Source organism: Triturus cristatus, chromosome 2_1, assembly GCF_964204655.1.
Source record: "Triturus cristatus chromosome 2_1, aTriCri1.1, whole genome shotgun sequence".
NCBI lineage: Eukaryota > Metazoa > Chordata > Amphibia > Caudata > Salamandridae > Triturus > Triturus cristatus.
In genome coordinates, this window is record NC_140581.1 from 799,607,853 (window position 1) to 799,623,797 (window position 15,945).

At 53.7% G+C, this 15,945-nt stretch overlaps 1 protein-coding gene, 1 non-coding gene and 2 pseudogenes across 4 annotated transcripts in view; 3 read left to right on the forward strand and 1 right to left on the reverse strand.

Annotated features, from left to right (window-relative positions):
- Positions 1-15,945, reverse strand: part of LOC146865898 (kelch domain-containing protein 10-like) — a 603,680-nt gene that overhangs the window by 94,177 nt on the left and 493,558 nt on the right. The window lies entirely within an intron of this gene.
- On the forward strand, positions 5,095-6,146 carry LOC146865899 (18S ribosomal RNA; annotated as a pseudogene).
- LOC146865900 (5.8S ribosomal RNA) lies at positions 7,580-7,733 on the forward strand. The gene has a single exon (XR_014977493.1). It is a non-coding gene; the product is annotated as a 5.8S ribosomal RNA (ribosomal RNA).
- On the forward strand, positions 8,201-10,356 carry LOC146865901 (28S ribosomal RNA; annotated as a pseudogene).

A 15,945-nucleotide genomic window follows, 5' to 3' on the forward strand; every position in this document is an offset into this window, starting at 1 on the left:
CCCTGGGCTGCGGGGGTCTACTTGGCCCCCGCAATTTCAATTTTGCATGCCCCCGGTACTTGGCCCACCTGGGGGCTACATAATAACGAAGCATGGGAGACCGCGCTTCGTTTTTTTTTTTCGTCCGAAATTCGCGCTGGGAGCGCAAATCTCACCGCTTTAAAAAAAAATGCTTGTTTTGGCCCTGAGCAGGTCTAAGGGTTGAGGGTGTTTCTACCCTGCCCCCTTTTGTTATTTTTCACTTTTTGTTTTTCTGTTTTCTTGTGCCTCGGTAAGATGGCTGCCAACACTTCCTGGTTTGGAGTGTTGACAGCCAATTAGAATAAAGCTCGTGGTATCGGGAGGGTGAGCGGATCCTCCATGCCTCTATTTATCGAAACTTTTATTTTTTGATTTTCTCAGCAACTATTGAACGGCTTTACGCCATTTAAAAAAAAAGGGCGCTTTCTGAACCAAGCATTACCTTTTTGCCAAATTTGATGTAATTCCGTTCAGCAGTTCCAGCTGTAGCCGTGTCTAAAGTTTCCTATGGGAAATGCATTTTTTACCTCTATTTTTTTAATTTCTCAGGAACAACTGAACGGATTTACACCATTTAACAAAACATTCTCTTTCTGAACCAAGGGCTACCTTGTTGCCAAATTTGGTGTAATTCCGTTCAGCAGTTCGGGCTGTATTCGTGTCTAAAGTTTCCTATGGAAAATAACATGGAGACCCCCTTTTTTCTCGGTCCCTGCTCACTGAATCACCCCAAAACTTTCAGGATAGGAGCTGACCGGAGCGCCCCACAAGTTTTGACAATTTCACGAAGATTCGTCCTCCGGCGCCAAAGTTATTGGGAAAACAAAAAACGCTTTTCTTATGGAAACTAGGTCCTAACTATAACTACCTACTGGCGACCGCCAGTAGATAATATATAGATATAGACACACACATATATATACATATATGTATATATATACACATAACACACACATATATATATACACATATATTTATATACACACATACACATATATAATATATATATACTCCCTCCCTGAGCCTTAGAAAGGCCTTTGAGTGGGTATGTGAGTGGGTGTCCTTGAAGACCTGGCCTTTTGCCTTGTACTTGTTTATTATCGAGGGCTTATGTTCCTGCCAGGTAGTTGAACCGCTTCAGTCCCTTGACACCTTCAGGCATTTTTTTGTGCTTTATAAGTTGGCCATTCATTAATTCTTTATAATTTGGTGTGTGAGTGTTTCAGTGGGTCTCTGAGTGGGTGCATTAGCGTCTGAGTGGGTCTGTAAGTGGGTGTAAGAGTGTCTGAGTGGGTTTGTGACAGGGTGCTTGAGTGCCTGTGTGGGTGTGTGAGTGGGTGCATGAGTGTCTGTGTGGGTCTGTCAGTGGGTGTTAAAGTGTATGAGTGCGTTTGAGAGTGGGTGTGTGAGTGTGTGTGAGCAGTGCATGAGTATCTGAATGAGTCTGTGAATGGGTGTGAGAGTGTCTGAGTGGGTCTTTCAGTGGTGTGTGAATGTCTGTGTAGGTCTGTTAGTGGGTGTGAGAGTGTCTGAGTGGGTTTGGGAGTGAGAGTGTCTGAGTGGGTCTCTGAGTGGGTGTGTGAGTGTGGGTCTGTGACTGGGTGCATGAGTGTCTCAGTCGGTGTGTGAGTGGATGCAGGAGTATCTGAGTGGGTCTGTGAGTGGGTGCATGAGTGTCTGTGGGTCTGTGATTGGGTGTGTGAGTGTCTGTTTGGTTCTGTCAGTGGATGTGAGAGTGTCTGGGTGTGCTTGAGAGTAGGTGCATCAGTGTCTGAGTGGGTGTGTGAGTAGGTGCATGAGTGGATCTGACTGGGTGCGGGAGTGTCTCAGTGGGTCTGTGAGTTGATGTGACAATGTCCAAGTGGATCTATGAGTGGGTGCATGAATGTCTGGGTGGCTCTGTGAGTGGGTTTCTTAGAGTCTGAGTAGGTCTGTTAGTGGGCATAAAAGTGTCTGAGTGGGTTTGTGAATGGATGCATTAGTCTCTGAGTGAGAGTGTGAGTCTATATTTTTTGATTTTTTGCCCAAATTCACAAATCTGCCACAGATGAACATGGGGGCTATGCTGAGCTTCGGCGAGGATTTGCAATTACTCGTAAGTAAAACAAAATTCATTTGGGGGTATTTTCTTCCTATCAGGGGTCCCTCACAGACCCCTATATTACACACCCATGCGGTCAGGGTAACACTACCCTGAACCCTTCTATGACATTTCTCTCCAAATTTCACACCAGAGGACCATCCCCAATATTTAAACCGGTGGCCATGCATCACAGCGCATCCGTGAAGCTGCACATGTTGTGGTGGAGCCGCAAAGTTGTGCAGGGAGGAAAAACATTTGGGAACATTTTCTTACCGTCTAGGGTCCCTCACAGACAGGCAACCCCTATCCTGCCCCTTTCTACTACATTATATAAGAATTTTCGAAGCTGAGGACCATTCTCTGATTTCTAAAATGTTTTTGCCGTATGGATTGGCAAACAGCCACAAAGGATTCACGAAGGGTCCACGTCCCTAGATATCCAAATTTGTTTTTCCTTTAATATCTCTAAACTGCTGATCGGATTTACACCAATTCACAAAAGTGTGCTTTCTGGAGCAAGACCTAGCTTTCTGCCAATTCGTTCAGCGGTTCAGGCTGTAGTCATGTCTAAAATGTCAATGGAATGTATTTGGGAAATGCATTTTTTTACCCCACCTGCTTAACGGATCACCCCGAAATTTTCCATGCACAATCAGAAAGAGTAGGGTGCTTTTTTTGGAAAATGTTGTGAAGATTCGTCAAACAGTGCCAAAGTTATAAGCAAGTCAAAAAGCACTTTTCTTATTGAAACAAGGTCCTAAATATACTGGAGACCACTTGTAGGTTATATATATGTATATATGTATATATATATGTACTATATATATATATATGTACTATATATATATATATATATATATATATATATATATATATATATATAACCTAGTGATATATAAATATTACCTAGTGGTTGGCTGGGTAGGTGTAGTTAGGATCATGTTTCCATAGGAAAATAATTTTTTTGGTTTCATAAAAACTTAGCCACTGTTTGTCAAATCATCACAAAAATTTCCCCAAAAAGTTCATGTGCCCCAGTTCCTTCCTGGAAAGTTTTTGGGGCGATCCGTCAAGAAGGAGCCGAGAAAAAGGGGAAATATTAAATGCGTTTTCTCCATGCAATTTTCTGTAGGAAAATTAGACACAGCTACAGCAAAAACGGCAGAATGGAATTACACCAAATTTGGCAGTAAGCTTGATCTTGGTCCAAAAAGCATGCTGTTTGTGATTTGGTGTAAATCAGGTTTTGAGAAATTAAGGCTCAAAATGTTTGCATGTCTCACGCCACAGAGACTCTGCAGAGCTAACAGATGTAAAGATAAGATCTGTTTGGCTGCACTCACATGAACGAAGATGTGGCGGCAGCTACTTTAGGATTCGAAGACTCATTACTTGGGCTAGGAGGAATTGGCATAAGGCCTCTACGCAGAATATGGAAAAAATGTGTGGAAAAGAGCGCACGTCCTGAGAGTACGTGTGCCCGGGACAGTAGTCACTCGTGCCCGGGCAAGCTCCCCGATCTCCTAGGCCTGGCTGGGTTGAGAAGCAGGGACCGGCCCCAGGGCCTGGGGTATGGGAGCCCCCGTCCTGCAGCCTGGCAAGTGTCCATCTGCATGGGACAAGGGTCCCTGGTGCAGAGCCCTGGAGCCCTGCTTGTCAAGGTGTCGGCGGTCCCCGGGTCAGAGGGCCCGTCGGGTCCCCCTTGCAGCCTCCATGGCTGTGGCCCAGCTGGGTCCCTGGGCCTCCGGTCCCCTGCTCACTCATTCGTTGGGGCACAGAGTGACCAGATAGCTTCCCTTTCGAGCCCGGCCATCTGGTCGCACCTTTTCCCTCAGCCATCTGGTCACACCTATCCCCTCGGCCATCTGGTCACGCGCAATGCATTCCAATGGGGTGACCAGATGGCCGGGCTTGCCTGAAAGTCCCGATGAGGGCTCATTTGCCTCCCCGATCCCAGCGAGGGCTCCAGGAGGTTGGGTACATTCGCGCCTTGGGTCCCCTCTGTCACCTCGTGTGCACGGATTACAAGAAAGGGGGGTAATTTTCCTCCGGATTACTAGGGAGAGGGTCAGTCAGGCCTCCATTAGGTTCGACTATTCCGAAACAGGGGAAGGCAGAACCTGGGCCCACCCGCCGGGGCCCCCAGGGGCCCGGGTATGCACCTGCCTCTCAGCCCCTTCCCGATCGCCCTTTTTCTCCGAGATTGCTCAGTCAGACCTCCGTGAGGTCCGGCGATTCTGAGACAGGGGATGGCAGCACCCAGACCCGCCCGCTGGGGCCCCCCGGGGCCCCCGGGGCCCCGGTCTGCACCAGCCTCTCAGCCCCTTCCTGATGAGCCTTTCCTTTGAGCCTGCTCGCCCCGGGAGCAGGCAGGTATGTGAAGCCGGCATCCCCCCACGCAGGGCAGCCTGCCAGGGGATGCCCTGGCCATACTCTGATCGATTGGGCGCTCTCGGTCCGTTTAGGTATGGACTGCTTGGTCAGCCTCGGCTGTTGTTTCAAGCAAGGAGCTTCCTCCCTGCATGGACAGTCCGACTCGAGGGTCTGCCGCCTGGTGGGAGGCCCTTCACCCTACCCAGCAGAGTGAAGGCCAAGTGGCCCGGCAGCTTGTGCCCCCCAGTGGTCTGACCCATGCGGAAGGGGTTCGGGTGACGCTAGGCCCTCCCATGCTGCAGCAGGTTCGTAGGCCCCGTGTGCCATGTTGTCACCCCTCTCCGCCCAGCACATTTCCACAGAAGCTCGGAACGACTGTTCTGAGGGGTGGCGCTGCTGCCAGGCTCCGGCACCCCTGAGTCTCGCTCAGGCTGCGCCTTGGCCTGCCTCTCCCTTCCGTGACCGCACCTCTCCACCCCTCCAGCGAGCCCTCCCGCCCAGGCGGGTGGGCTCCTTCCCCCAGCAGGCTCCCAAGAGGGAGGGGTACGTGAAGGTTGCCCGGTTGGGGAGATGGGCACGCGGCCCCCCAAACCCACCCCGTCAGCAGTTGCGGCTACCTGGTTGATCCTGCCAGTGGCATATGCTTGTCTCAAAGATTAAGCCATTCACGTGTAAGTACACACGGCCGGTACAGTGAAACTGCGAATGGCTCATTAAATCAGTTATGGTTCCTTTGATCATTCCATCTGTTACTTGGGTAACTATGGTAATTCTAGAGCTAATACATGCGGACGAGCGCTGACCTCCTGGGATGCATGCATTTATCAGACCAAGACCAATCCGGGCTCACCCAGCCGCTTTGGTGACTCTAGATAACCTCGGGCCGATCGCACATCCCTACATTCGGATGTCTGCCCTATCAACTTTCGATGGTACTTTCTGTGCCTACCATGGTGACCACGGGTAACGTGGAATCAGGGTTTGAATTCGGAGAGGGAGCCTGAGAAACGGCTACCACATCCAAGGAAGGCCGCAGGCTCGCAAATTACCCACTCCCGACTTGGGGAGGTAGTGACGAAAAATAACAATACAGGACTCTTTCGAGGCCCTGAAATTGGAATGTGTACACTTTAAATCCTTTAACGAGGATCCATTGGAGGGCAAGTCTGGTGCCAGCAGCTGCGGTAATTCCAGCTCCAATAGCGTATATTCAAGTTGCTGCAGCTAAAAAGCTCGTAGTTGGATCTTGGGATCGAGCTGGCGGTCCGCCTCTCGGCGCCCCCTTGATGCTCTTGACTGAGTGTCCTGTGGGTCCGAAGCGTTTACTTTGAAAAAATTAGAGTGCTCAAAGCAGGCCGGTCACCTGAATACTTCAGCTAGGAATAATGGAATAGGACTCCGGTTCTATTTTGTTGGTTTTCGGAACCGGGGCCATGATTAAGAGGGATGGCCGGGGGCATTCGTATGGTGCCGCTAGAAGTGAAATTCTTGGACCGGCGCAAGTGAAAGCATTTGCCAAGAATGTTTTCATTAATCAAGAACGAAAGTCGGAGGTTCGAAGACGATCAGATACCGTCGTAGTTCCAACCATAGCTATCGATCCGGCAGCGTTATTCTCATGACCCACCGAGCAGTTTCTGGGAAACCAAACCAAAGTCTTTGGGTTCCGGGGCGAGTATGGTTGCAAAGCTGAAACTTAAAGGAATTGACGGAAGGGCACCACCAGGAGTGGAGCCTGCAGCTTCATTTGACTCAACACGGGAAACCTCACCCGCCCCGGACACTGTGGTGGTGGTGCATGGCCGTTCTTAGTTGGTGGAGCGATTTGTCTGGTTAATTCCGATAACGAATGAGACTCCTCCATGCTAACTAGTTACGCGACCCCCAGCAGTCAGCGTCCAACTTTTTAGAAGGACAAGTGGCATTCAGCCATACGAGATCTACCCTTCGCCGACAGGTGCGGGTAACCCGCTGAACCCTGTTCATGATAGGGATTGGGGATTGCAATTATTTCCCATGAACGAGGAATTCCCAGTAAGTGCGGGTCATAAGCTCGCGTTGATTAAGTCCCTGCCCTTTGTACACACCGCCCGTCGTTACTATCGATCGGATGGTTTAGTGAGGTCATCAGAGCCCGAGCGACTGATGGCGCCAGCCCAAAGCCATCGGCCTGCCACCTGCAAGCATGCACCATAGGCACAGGGCCCGGCCCAACCCTGGCGCGCCCCCGGCCGGTGGAGCGGTCCGCGGCCGCATGGGGTGCCTGGGTGTGGACCGGGACTTCGGCGGGCCTCTTCCCCCGGGGAGGGCCCGACTCACTCATGAGGGACCGGGATGGGGGATGGCCCCCTGGGAGGGGCTCAGCGGTAAGCCCTCCCGAGACGGAACCTAAGCTCGCCCGGCACGACCCCCGCGGTTAGGGGGAACCGAATGGCAGTGCATCCCTGGGCTGGTACCGCCCCACCCTCGAAAGTCCCTGCTGCCGGCTGGGCCCTCCCATACCCGAGTCCCGGCCCAACCGGGTTCCGGGCGACAGAGGCGCAGCCGTTCTCGTGTGGCAGGGCGGCCTGGAAGAGAAGGGGCAGAGGGCCTGCGAGGGGACCCCGGCTCATCTCTAGAGGAGGCGTGCAGAATGGGGAGCCACCTGGCTTTTCCCTACCAGCGCCTCGAACCCAGGCGAGGGTGGGGTGGACTATTCGCCAGCCTGCGGGCACGGCACGGGCCGCCCGGCGACAGATGGCTGATGTGCAGGTGGGGCGACCCTCCCTCGTTGCCAGGTACCCGGTTCGACCCAGCCCCGTGTGGCTGGGCTGAGGGGTTTGAAGACTCGCGCGGTCCCTCCTGGGTTACTCTGGGAGGGACAGGTGGCCGTGGGGCTGCCTGCTCCTGTCGCTCCGGGAGCCCCCTTCCTCGCTGGCGTGTGGGTGGGGGGGACTCCCGGGCCCAGCGCCTGGTAACCCTTTTTTTCTCCCAACGGTGCAGTCTGACTCCCAGAGGGGGAGCCTTGAACGGGGCACCCGGGCCGTCTCGCAGCGCAGACGGTGGACGGATGGCGTTGCCTCCCGCCTCTCCTGCGCCCGCAGGTAGGTGAACGTTGCCTGTGACTCTTGGCGGTGGATCACTCGGCTCGCGCATCGATGAAGAACGCAGCTAGCTGCGAGAATTAGTGTGAATTGCAGGACACATTGATCATCAAGACTTCAAATGCACCTTGCGGCCCCAGTTTCCTCCCGGGGCTACGCCTGTCTGATGGTCGCTCGATTGTAAATCGCCCCAGGACTTCCCCGGGACGCGGCTGGGTCCATCGCAGGGTTAGCTCCGCTTCCCTTTGTCCCCCCACAAGGTCAGACCCCCCCTGATTGCCCGTTGCAGGGTCCCTCAATGGGCCCTGCTGTGGAGGTATGCCACCGGTGCGCCTGGCCCCCGAGAAGTGGCCTGGTGACTGGTCTGCCCTGGCCTGTCCCGGGGTGCCTGGCTGTGTGCCACGAGTGGCTGTCTGTGGTGTCCCACCGGCTGCCCGCATGCACACGCCTCGGGCGCTCACCTCCGCGGCCGTCTTCCCTGGGAGGGCTAACCCCCTCCAGATCCGATCCGGGAAAAGAGGGCAAGTGCGCTGCCAGGACACCAGGCCCCTGCTCCGGCAAGGACCTGGCCTCCCCCGGCAGCTCCTCCCGATGCTCCGGCATTTTTCTTCTGACTACGACCTCAGATCAGACGTGGCGACCCGCTGAATTTAAGCATATTACTAAGTGGAGGAAAAGAAATTAACCAGGTTTCCCCCAGGAACGGCGAGTGAAGAGGGAAGAGGGAAGAGCCCAGCGCTGAATCCCCGCCTGGTGTCGGGAAATGTGGCGTACAGAAGACTGACTCCCCGGCGTCGCTCAGGGGGCCCAAGTCCTTCTGATCGCCGCTCACCCCGTGGATGGTGTTAGGCCGGTAGCGGCCCCCGGCGCGCCGGGATCGGGTCTTTTCAGAATAGGGTTGCTTGGGAATGCAGCCCAAAGCGGGTGGTAAACTCCATCTAAGGCTAAATATGGGCACGAGACCAATAGCCAACAAGTACTGTAAGGAAAAGTTGAAAAGAACTGGATGGGGTCTGTGCAGTCCGCCTGGAGGATTCAACACGGCGGGAAGGTCGGTGGCCCGGGAGTTCCGGATCCCCTCCATGGGACCGGCACCCGGGCCCTACCCGGTCACCGCAGGGTGCATTTCCTCCGCGGCGGTGTGCCGTGACTGGCTCTGGGTTGGCTGCGAAGGCTTCAGGGTGGCAGGTGGCCCTCCGCTCTGGTGGAGGGTGTTACAGCCCCCCTGGCAGCAGCTTCGCCGTGTCTGCGGGGCCGAGGGAGATTCGACTGCCTCGGCACCCTCCCCGGGCACCCGTTCCCGGCCACCCCTCGGGACGCACTGGAGCAGTTGAAGGGGGGACGGGGCCCCCATCTCCCGGCACGTCTGTTGACTGGGGTGGACTGTTCTGAGTGCACCCCAACCGCGTCACGCCGCTGGGCGGAGAGGCCGGCGCCAGGCGCCAGGGGTCTGCAGCAATGTTGGATACCCACCCGACCCGTCTTGAAACACGGACCAAGGAGTCTAACACGTGTACGAGTCAGAGGGCCAAGCGAAACCCTGTGGCGCAATGAAGGTGAGGGCCAGTGCGAGCCGGCTGAGGTGGGATCCCGCCACGCTTCCAGAGGCAGGCGCACCACCGGCCCGTCTCGCTCGCTCCATCGGGGAGGTGGAGGATGAGCGTGCATGATAGAACCCGAAAGATGGTGAACTATGCCTGGGCAGGGCGAAGCCAGAGGAAACTCTGGTGGAGGTCCATAGCGGTCCTGACGTACAAATCGGTCGTCTGACCTGGGTATAGGGGCGAAAGACTAATCGAACCATCTAGTAGCTGGTTCCCTCCGAAGTTTCCCTCAGGATAGCTGGTGCTCGGAGCCCCCAGTTTTATCTGGTAAAGCGAATGATTAGAGGTCTTGGGGCCGAAACAATCTCAACCCAATCTCAACTTTAAATGGGTAAGAAGCCCAGCTCGCTGGCGTGGAGCCGGGCATGGAATGCGAGTGCCTAGTGGGCCACTTAAGCAGAACTGGCGCTGCGGATGAACTCAACGCCGGGTTAAGGTGCCCGATGCCGACACTCATCAGACCCCAGAAAAGGTGTTGGTTGATGTAGACAGCAGAACGGTGGCCATGGAAGTCGGAATCCGCTAAGGAGTGTGTAACAACTCACCTACTGAATCAACTAGCCCTGAAAATTGATGGCGCTGGAGCGTTGGGCGCATAACCAGCCATCGCCGGCGCTGAGAGCTGTGGGGGCTAAGCCGCGATGAGTAGGAGGGCCCCTGTGGTGCGCACAGAAGCCCGGGGCAAGGACCCGGGTGGAGCCGCCACAGGTGCAGATATTGATGGTAGTAGCAAATATTCAAATGAGAACTTTGAAGGCCGAAGTGGAGAAGGGTTCCATGTGAACGGCAGTTGAACATGGATCAGTTGGTTCTAAGAGATGGGCGAGCGCTCTTCGGAGGGGACGGGCGTTGGCCTCCGTTGCCCTCGGCCGATCGAAAGGGAGTCAGGTTCAGATCCCCGATCCCGGTGTGGCGGAGACGGGCGCCCTCAAGGCGTCCAGTGCGGTAACGCAAACGATCCCGGAGAAGCCGGCGGGAGTCTCGGGGAGATTTCTCTTTTCTTTGTGAAGGGTAGATCGCCCTGGAATGGGTTTGCCCCGAGAGAAGGGCCCAAGCCTTGGAAAGCGTCGCAGTTCCGACGGCGTCCAGTGAGCTCTCACTGGTCCTTGAAAATCCGGGGGAGATGGTGTAAATCTTGAGCCGGGCTGTACCCATATCCGCAGCAGGTCTACAAGGTGAACAGCCTCTGGCATGTTGGAACAATGTAGGTAAGGGAAGTCGGCAAGTCAGATCCGTAACTTCGGGATAAGGATTTTCTCCAAGGGCTGGGTCGGTCGGGCTGGGGCGTGAATGGGCGCATGACTCGGCTGGACGATGCGCCTCCCTCCAGGGCGGCAGTGACTCTGGACGCGAGCCGGGTCTTTCCTGTGGGTCGCCCCAGTTGGGGGTCCACCGGGGCCCGAGGAGGCTCTTACCGGCCTGGCTAGGGTTAGGAAGCTGGGCTCGGGCCTCGAGCTCCGTCCCAGGGTGCGGGAGCCCCCCGTCCCGCAAGCCAGCCGAGGCGCTGAGGACAGGGGTCCACCGGGGCCCGGGGAGGCTCTACCCGGGCAGGCTAGTGTTCAGAAGCTGGGACCGGGCCCGGGGCTTGTGCTCTGTCTGGCGGGCCCCGGGGTGCGGGAGCCACCGATCCTGCAAGCCAGCCGAGGGTCCGAGTGCTGCGGAAGGGGGTCCACCGGGGTCAGGGGAGGCTCTCCCTGGCCTAGTTAGGGTTCGGAAGCTGTGACCAGGCCCGAGGCTCGAGCTCCATCCGGCGGGCCCCGGGGTGCGAGAGCCCCACGTCCTGCAAGCCAGTCGAGGGTCTGGGCGCTGGGGAAGGGGGTCCACCAGGGCCAGGGGAGGCTCTCCCCGGCCTGGCTAGGGTTCGGAAGCTGGGACCAGGCCCAGGACTCATGCTCCGTCCGGCGGGCCCTGGGATGTGGGAGCCCTCGTCCTGCAACCAGCCGAGGGTCTGGGTGCTGGAGAAGGGGGTCCATCGGGCCCGGGGAGGCTCTCCCCGGCCTGGCTAGGGTTCGGAAGCTGAGCTCGGGCCTCGAGCCCCGTCCAGCGGGCCCGTGGTGCCGGAGCCCCCCGTCCTGCAAGCCAGCCGAGGGTCCTGGTGCTGGGGACGGGGGTCCACCAGGGCCTGGGGAGGCTCTCCCCAGCCTGGCTGCTTTCAGAAGCAGGGACCGGGCCTGGGAGCGGGGGTGGCTGGCTTTATCCGCTCCGTTGGCAAAGCGGAGTTTTCTGCCCACCCCTACTCAGTACCCCGTACTAGAAAAAGAATGCAAAAAATATATTAGGGCAGGGAATGAATACCCTGCCCCCTTAGGCCTGGTGGGGGTCCCAGAGGGACCTCCCTGGGACCAAAATAATATATTTGTTTACCAGTACCAACCCATTTAAACAATAAGGCACTCAAGGTGGGACACTGCTTGGGGGATGGGTGCTGTTTGTTTATTGGGGAGGTGGCATGCATTCCCACTCCCTGAGCAACGGGATGCCCTGGGGACCCCATCCCCTGGGCCTATCTAATTATTAATGGGAGGGGGTATGAAAACTCCCCCTCCCCAAATCTCCTGAGGCCCCGGGAACCGCATACACCAGGGTGGGTATACTTATTAATTGCCAGGGGGCATGCAGGCCTACTCCCAAAGTCTTTTTAGGGCCATGTGGAACCCACTCCTGGGCTGGAATTATTGTTTATGGGGAGTGGGGTGAAAGCCCTCCTTCCCCAAGCCTTAGAAATGCGTTTGGGACCCCATCCCCTAGGGTTAGCGTGTTCTTTTTGGGGAGTTGCACTCTATCCTCCGGGGCATGATCAGAGCAGTGTCCCAGAGACCCATCGACTGGGAGAGCACAGGCAGGGAATCTAAACTTTATCCCCTGCCCACAATCTACCGGGCAGGGACCACAACTTTGCTCCAATCTGGCGGCAATTACAGTAATAAGTTGATCCCACCTGGGCAAGAGCAAAGCAATGGAGCTGGCTTCCCCAGCACCCAGTATGGATGATGGCTGGGGAGCCGACAGGGGCCTTGGGGCTCCCTCCATGGCTGACAATGACTGAACAATTGTGGATGCCTCAGGTGGGCACCAGGGCGTCCACTTAGAACTAATGGCTGGCTCCCACCGGCACCCACTAAGGGTGCTGGCGGGGAGCCAGCAGGGGCCGTGGGGGCCTTGGGGCTTCCCCTGTGGCCACCCAATCGTGGATGACCTGGGTGGGCACCAGGGCACTCAACTTGACTTAATGGCCCCCTCCCACCAACACCCATTATGGGTGCTGGCTGGGGTGTCAGCAGGGTCCCCTCTGACCCCCAACTTAAAAAAAGATGTGGGTGTCCGAGGGGGCACCAGAGCGCATATATATGTGTATAAGTATATGTATGTATATGTATATAAAAATAAGAAAAAATGAGCAGCAGGAGTCCCTCATTTATTATTTACTACTCTGTGCAAGGAGCACCCCGTAATGCCCTGCAAGGATTTTGTTTTTCTGTGGAGGGCTGCAGGGAGGACAGCACCCCCCCACCCCCACTAGAAACACTAATTTAAAAAAAACATAGTAAGTCTCCTGTTTCATGCAATCCGTGACACTAGGAGAGCTTACCATATTTTTTAAAAGCACTCCAAGCTAAAGCTCTACACTCTTTAGCTTGAGTGCAGAGATCCTTTGTGGCTAGTTCTTCCTGGTGGGGCTACCAACTTTTTGTTGCTGTGAAGGGTTGCAGGGAGTGCAGCACCCCCCACCCAGCAACATTAAAAAACATAGTATGTCTCCTGGGTCATTTAATCCATGACCCCAGGTGAGCTTACCATAGAACATGCACTGCAGTAACAGCAAGGGTGTAGAACTAAATACACAGTCACAATAGACAAGGAGCTAGCAAGGAGAAGTGCCTAACTGGAAAGAAGAGGAACAAGGACACACTTGGCAGAAAGCAAGTAACAAACATACAAGAAAACTAGACAGCAAACTAGGGATTGAAACAGAGGGAATATGAAGAAAAAGCAAGAATGGGGACAAAGGAAATGCAGGAGAGGAAACAAGGAATAGCTAAGGATCAGGAGTCAAGGTAGCACTGAAGACAGTGCTAATTCAGGAACAAGGATTGCTTTAGCTCAGAAACAGGAATCAATGTAAAACTAAAGGTATTTGCTAATTCAGAAACAAGGATATTTATAGGTCAAGAATCAAGAGAGCAGTGAAAGCAGTGTTAATCAGGAACAAGGAATAGCTGCAACTCAGGAACAAGGAATAAATATAGCTCAGGAATTAGGAAAATCAAAAACTCAGGCAACAAGGATCGGTCTCACCGGAACACAGATTCAATGACCAATGCTGGACAGAAGAGAGCTGGGGCTTAAAAGAGCTCACAGTAATCATATGCATTAGGTGTGAGCAGGCTAGCAATATCCAGCCACAGGTGAGCTGAATTCCTCCACCCATCCTTGGCCTGCAGGGGTGGAGATGAATCAGTGAGCAAGGAATTATGGGTAATGAAGTTTCCAGCATGAGTAGACTGTCTTCCACAAAACCCGCCATGGATTGGCAATGGATGTGAATTCTCAAATAGTGTCCAAATGGCTGTAAGTCAGGATATGCATGCAGGGGATTGCCTAGAGGCTTATTAGAACACTTAGTCCCACTATGCGGTTCCCTGGTGGTGGGCATGAGAGCGCAGGCAGTGAATTGTGAAAGTACACACCCTCCAACAACTTTCTCCCTGAATCTGGAACTTTGCTCAATTTCCAGCAGAGATGCAGTGCAAGATACTAGAGGACTGCAAGAAAACTGATGCTCTGGAGGGTAGAAAATTAGGCTGTAAATTAACAGCAGTATTGGAGGCAGAACCTGAAGAGTCCAAATCTAATAATGAGGGCTTAGAAACCTGAATCAAATGTGTTTGAAGTTCAGATAGTAAGCTATAGTAGCAATGAGGACAGATTGACTGTAAGGTCAAAGGCAGATAACGGATTGGCAGGAGTAACAGAGGTCAAAGGCAAGCTGGCTGAAGATAACGACGGTAACTGGAAGCAGACCTGAGGCTGTGGCCCTGGAGGAAAACATAAAGAAGACTCATATGCAGGAGACTCTGGAAGCAGACATGCAGGATACCCAGGCTCTGGAGCCTTACATGTTGAGAGTTTTGTCTCTGATGCTGGAGGTTCAGTCTCTGAATGTATACATGCAGAGGCCTCTGAAGGCTGGCAAACTAGTAGCACAGGGGCAAAAAGTAGACAAAATAGATGCTCAAGGTTGGAAGGCAGGCCGGCAGGAAGCTCTGGTTCTGAAGGCAGGCAGGCTGGAAGTTCTGGTTCTAAAGGCAGATCACCTGGAAGCTCTGGTTCTGAAGGCTAACCGCCTGAAAGCTCTGGTTCTGAAGGCAGACCACCTGGAAGCTCTGGTTCTGAAGGCAGACCACCTGGAAGCTCTGGTTCTGAAGGCAGACTGCCTAGAAGTTCTGGTCCTGAAGGCAGACCGCCTGAAAGCTCCGGTTCTGAAGGCAGACAACCTGGAAGCTCTTGCTGGGTAGGCAGGCTGGTTGGAGGCGCCGGCTCTGTAGACAGGCCGGTTGGAGGCGCCGGCTCTATAAACAGGCTTTTAGGAGGCTCTGGCTCTATAAGTAAATTGGTTGGAGGCTCAGTAGACAGTCAGGCCAGAGTTTTGGGCTCAGATGGCAGGCAGGCTGTAGGCTGAAGTTCAGAAGGTAGGTCAGCTGAGGACTCTGGCTCTGCAGGCAGCAGGCCGGCTGAGGACTCTGGCTCTGCAGGCAGCAGCCAAGCTGAGTAATCTGGCTCTGTAATAAGACAAGATGAAGACGGAGTGGCACAAGGGTCCCACAATTTAAACTCTGGGAATGGTAGTAGCTTGTGAACAGTAGATTTGCTGTTGTCGGTAGTGACACATTCATAGGTCCTTGGCACATTAAAATACAGAGAAGCACTTTCTTCCAGATGGCTAAGAATAGTGCTTATCTTAGAGTCACTAATGATCAGACTTATTTTACCATTTGCCAATTCACATCTTTTAGTCAGAGGAAATAGGTCAAATATTACTTGATCATGGTAGGTCTTTTCATTTTCTTACAAGGTGGTACAGGTGCACCAGAGCATAGAGTACAATCATTTCTTGACTTTTCAATATGTGGTGTGCTTGAAGGCAAGAGAGCAAACAGGGGTTCAGGATTTTGTTCCTTCTCAGTGAGGAGGTTGGCTTCAGTCGAAGCAGTTAGATCAAGAGTGTGGTCTGAGTCACAGGATACTGTCACATCTGGGATTATGTGGGGCACTGGTTCAGGTTTTGTCTGTATGTCAATGACCTGTCTATGGGTTATCTCTGAGATAGTACTGCCCTCACTACCAGGAAAAGAAAGAAAAGAGATGTTTTGTGTTTTGCCTGGCATTAAGGGTCCCTGAAAAGTGGAGGGACACATCTCAGGTGTAGCGCCTAGATGTAATTTGTAAGGAGACTGACATAGATTAAGCAAAGTAGTCTTGTACAGGGGTTTTAGATTCCCACTTGAACTTTGGGTTATAGTGTTTTAACAGGGTCTGAAAAGTTGTGTTCTCTTGTTGTAGTTCCAGAATCTTAGATTTAATTATACCCTGTGAAGACTGTAGATCATTCTCCACAAGGACAGTGGTTGGCTTGGCAACCTCACAACAGGCAACAGAACTAAACCTTGGATTTTGTTTAAACTAACTATTAGCTACCTGTGTTCTAATAGGTCTTTTCTCTCATTTGTTAAACTGATTATTGTTTACTTTGAATGTAGCATCAAACATTGCCTCTTTAGTG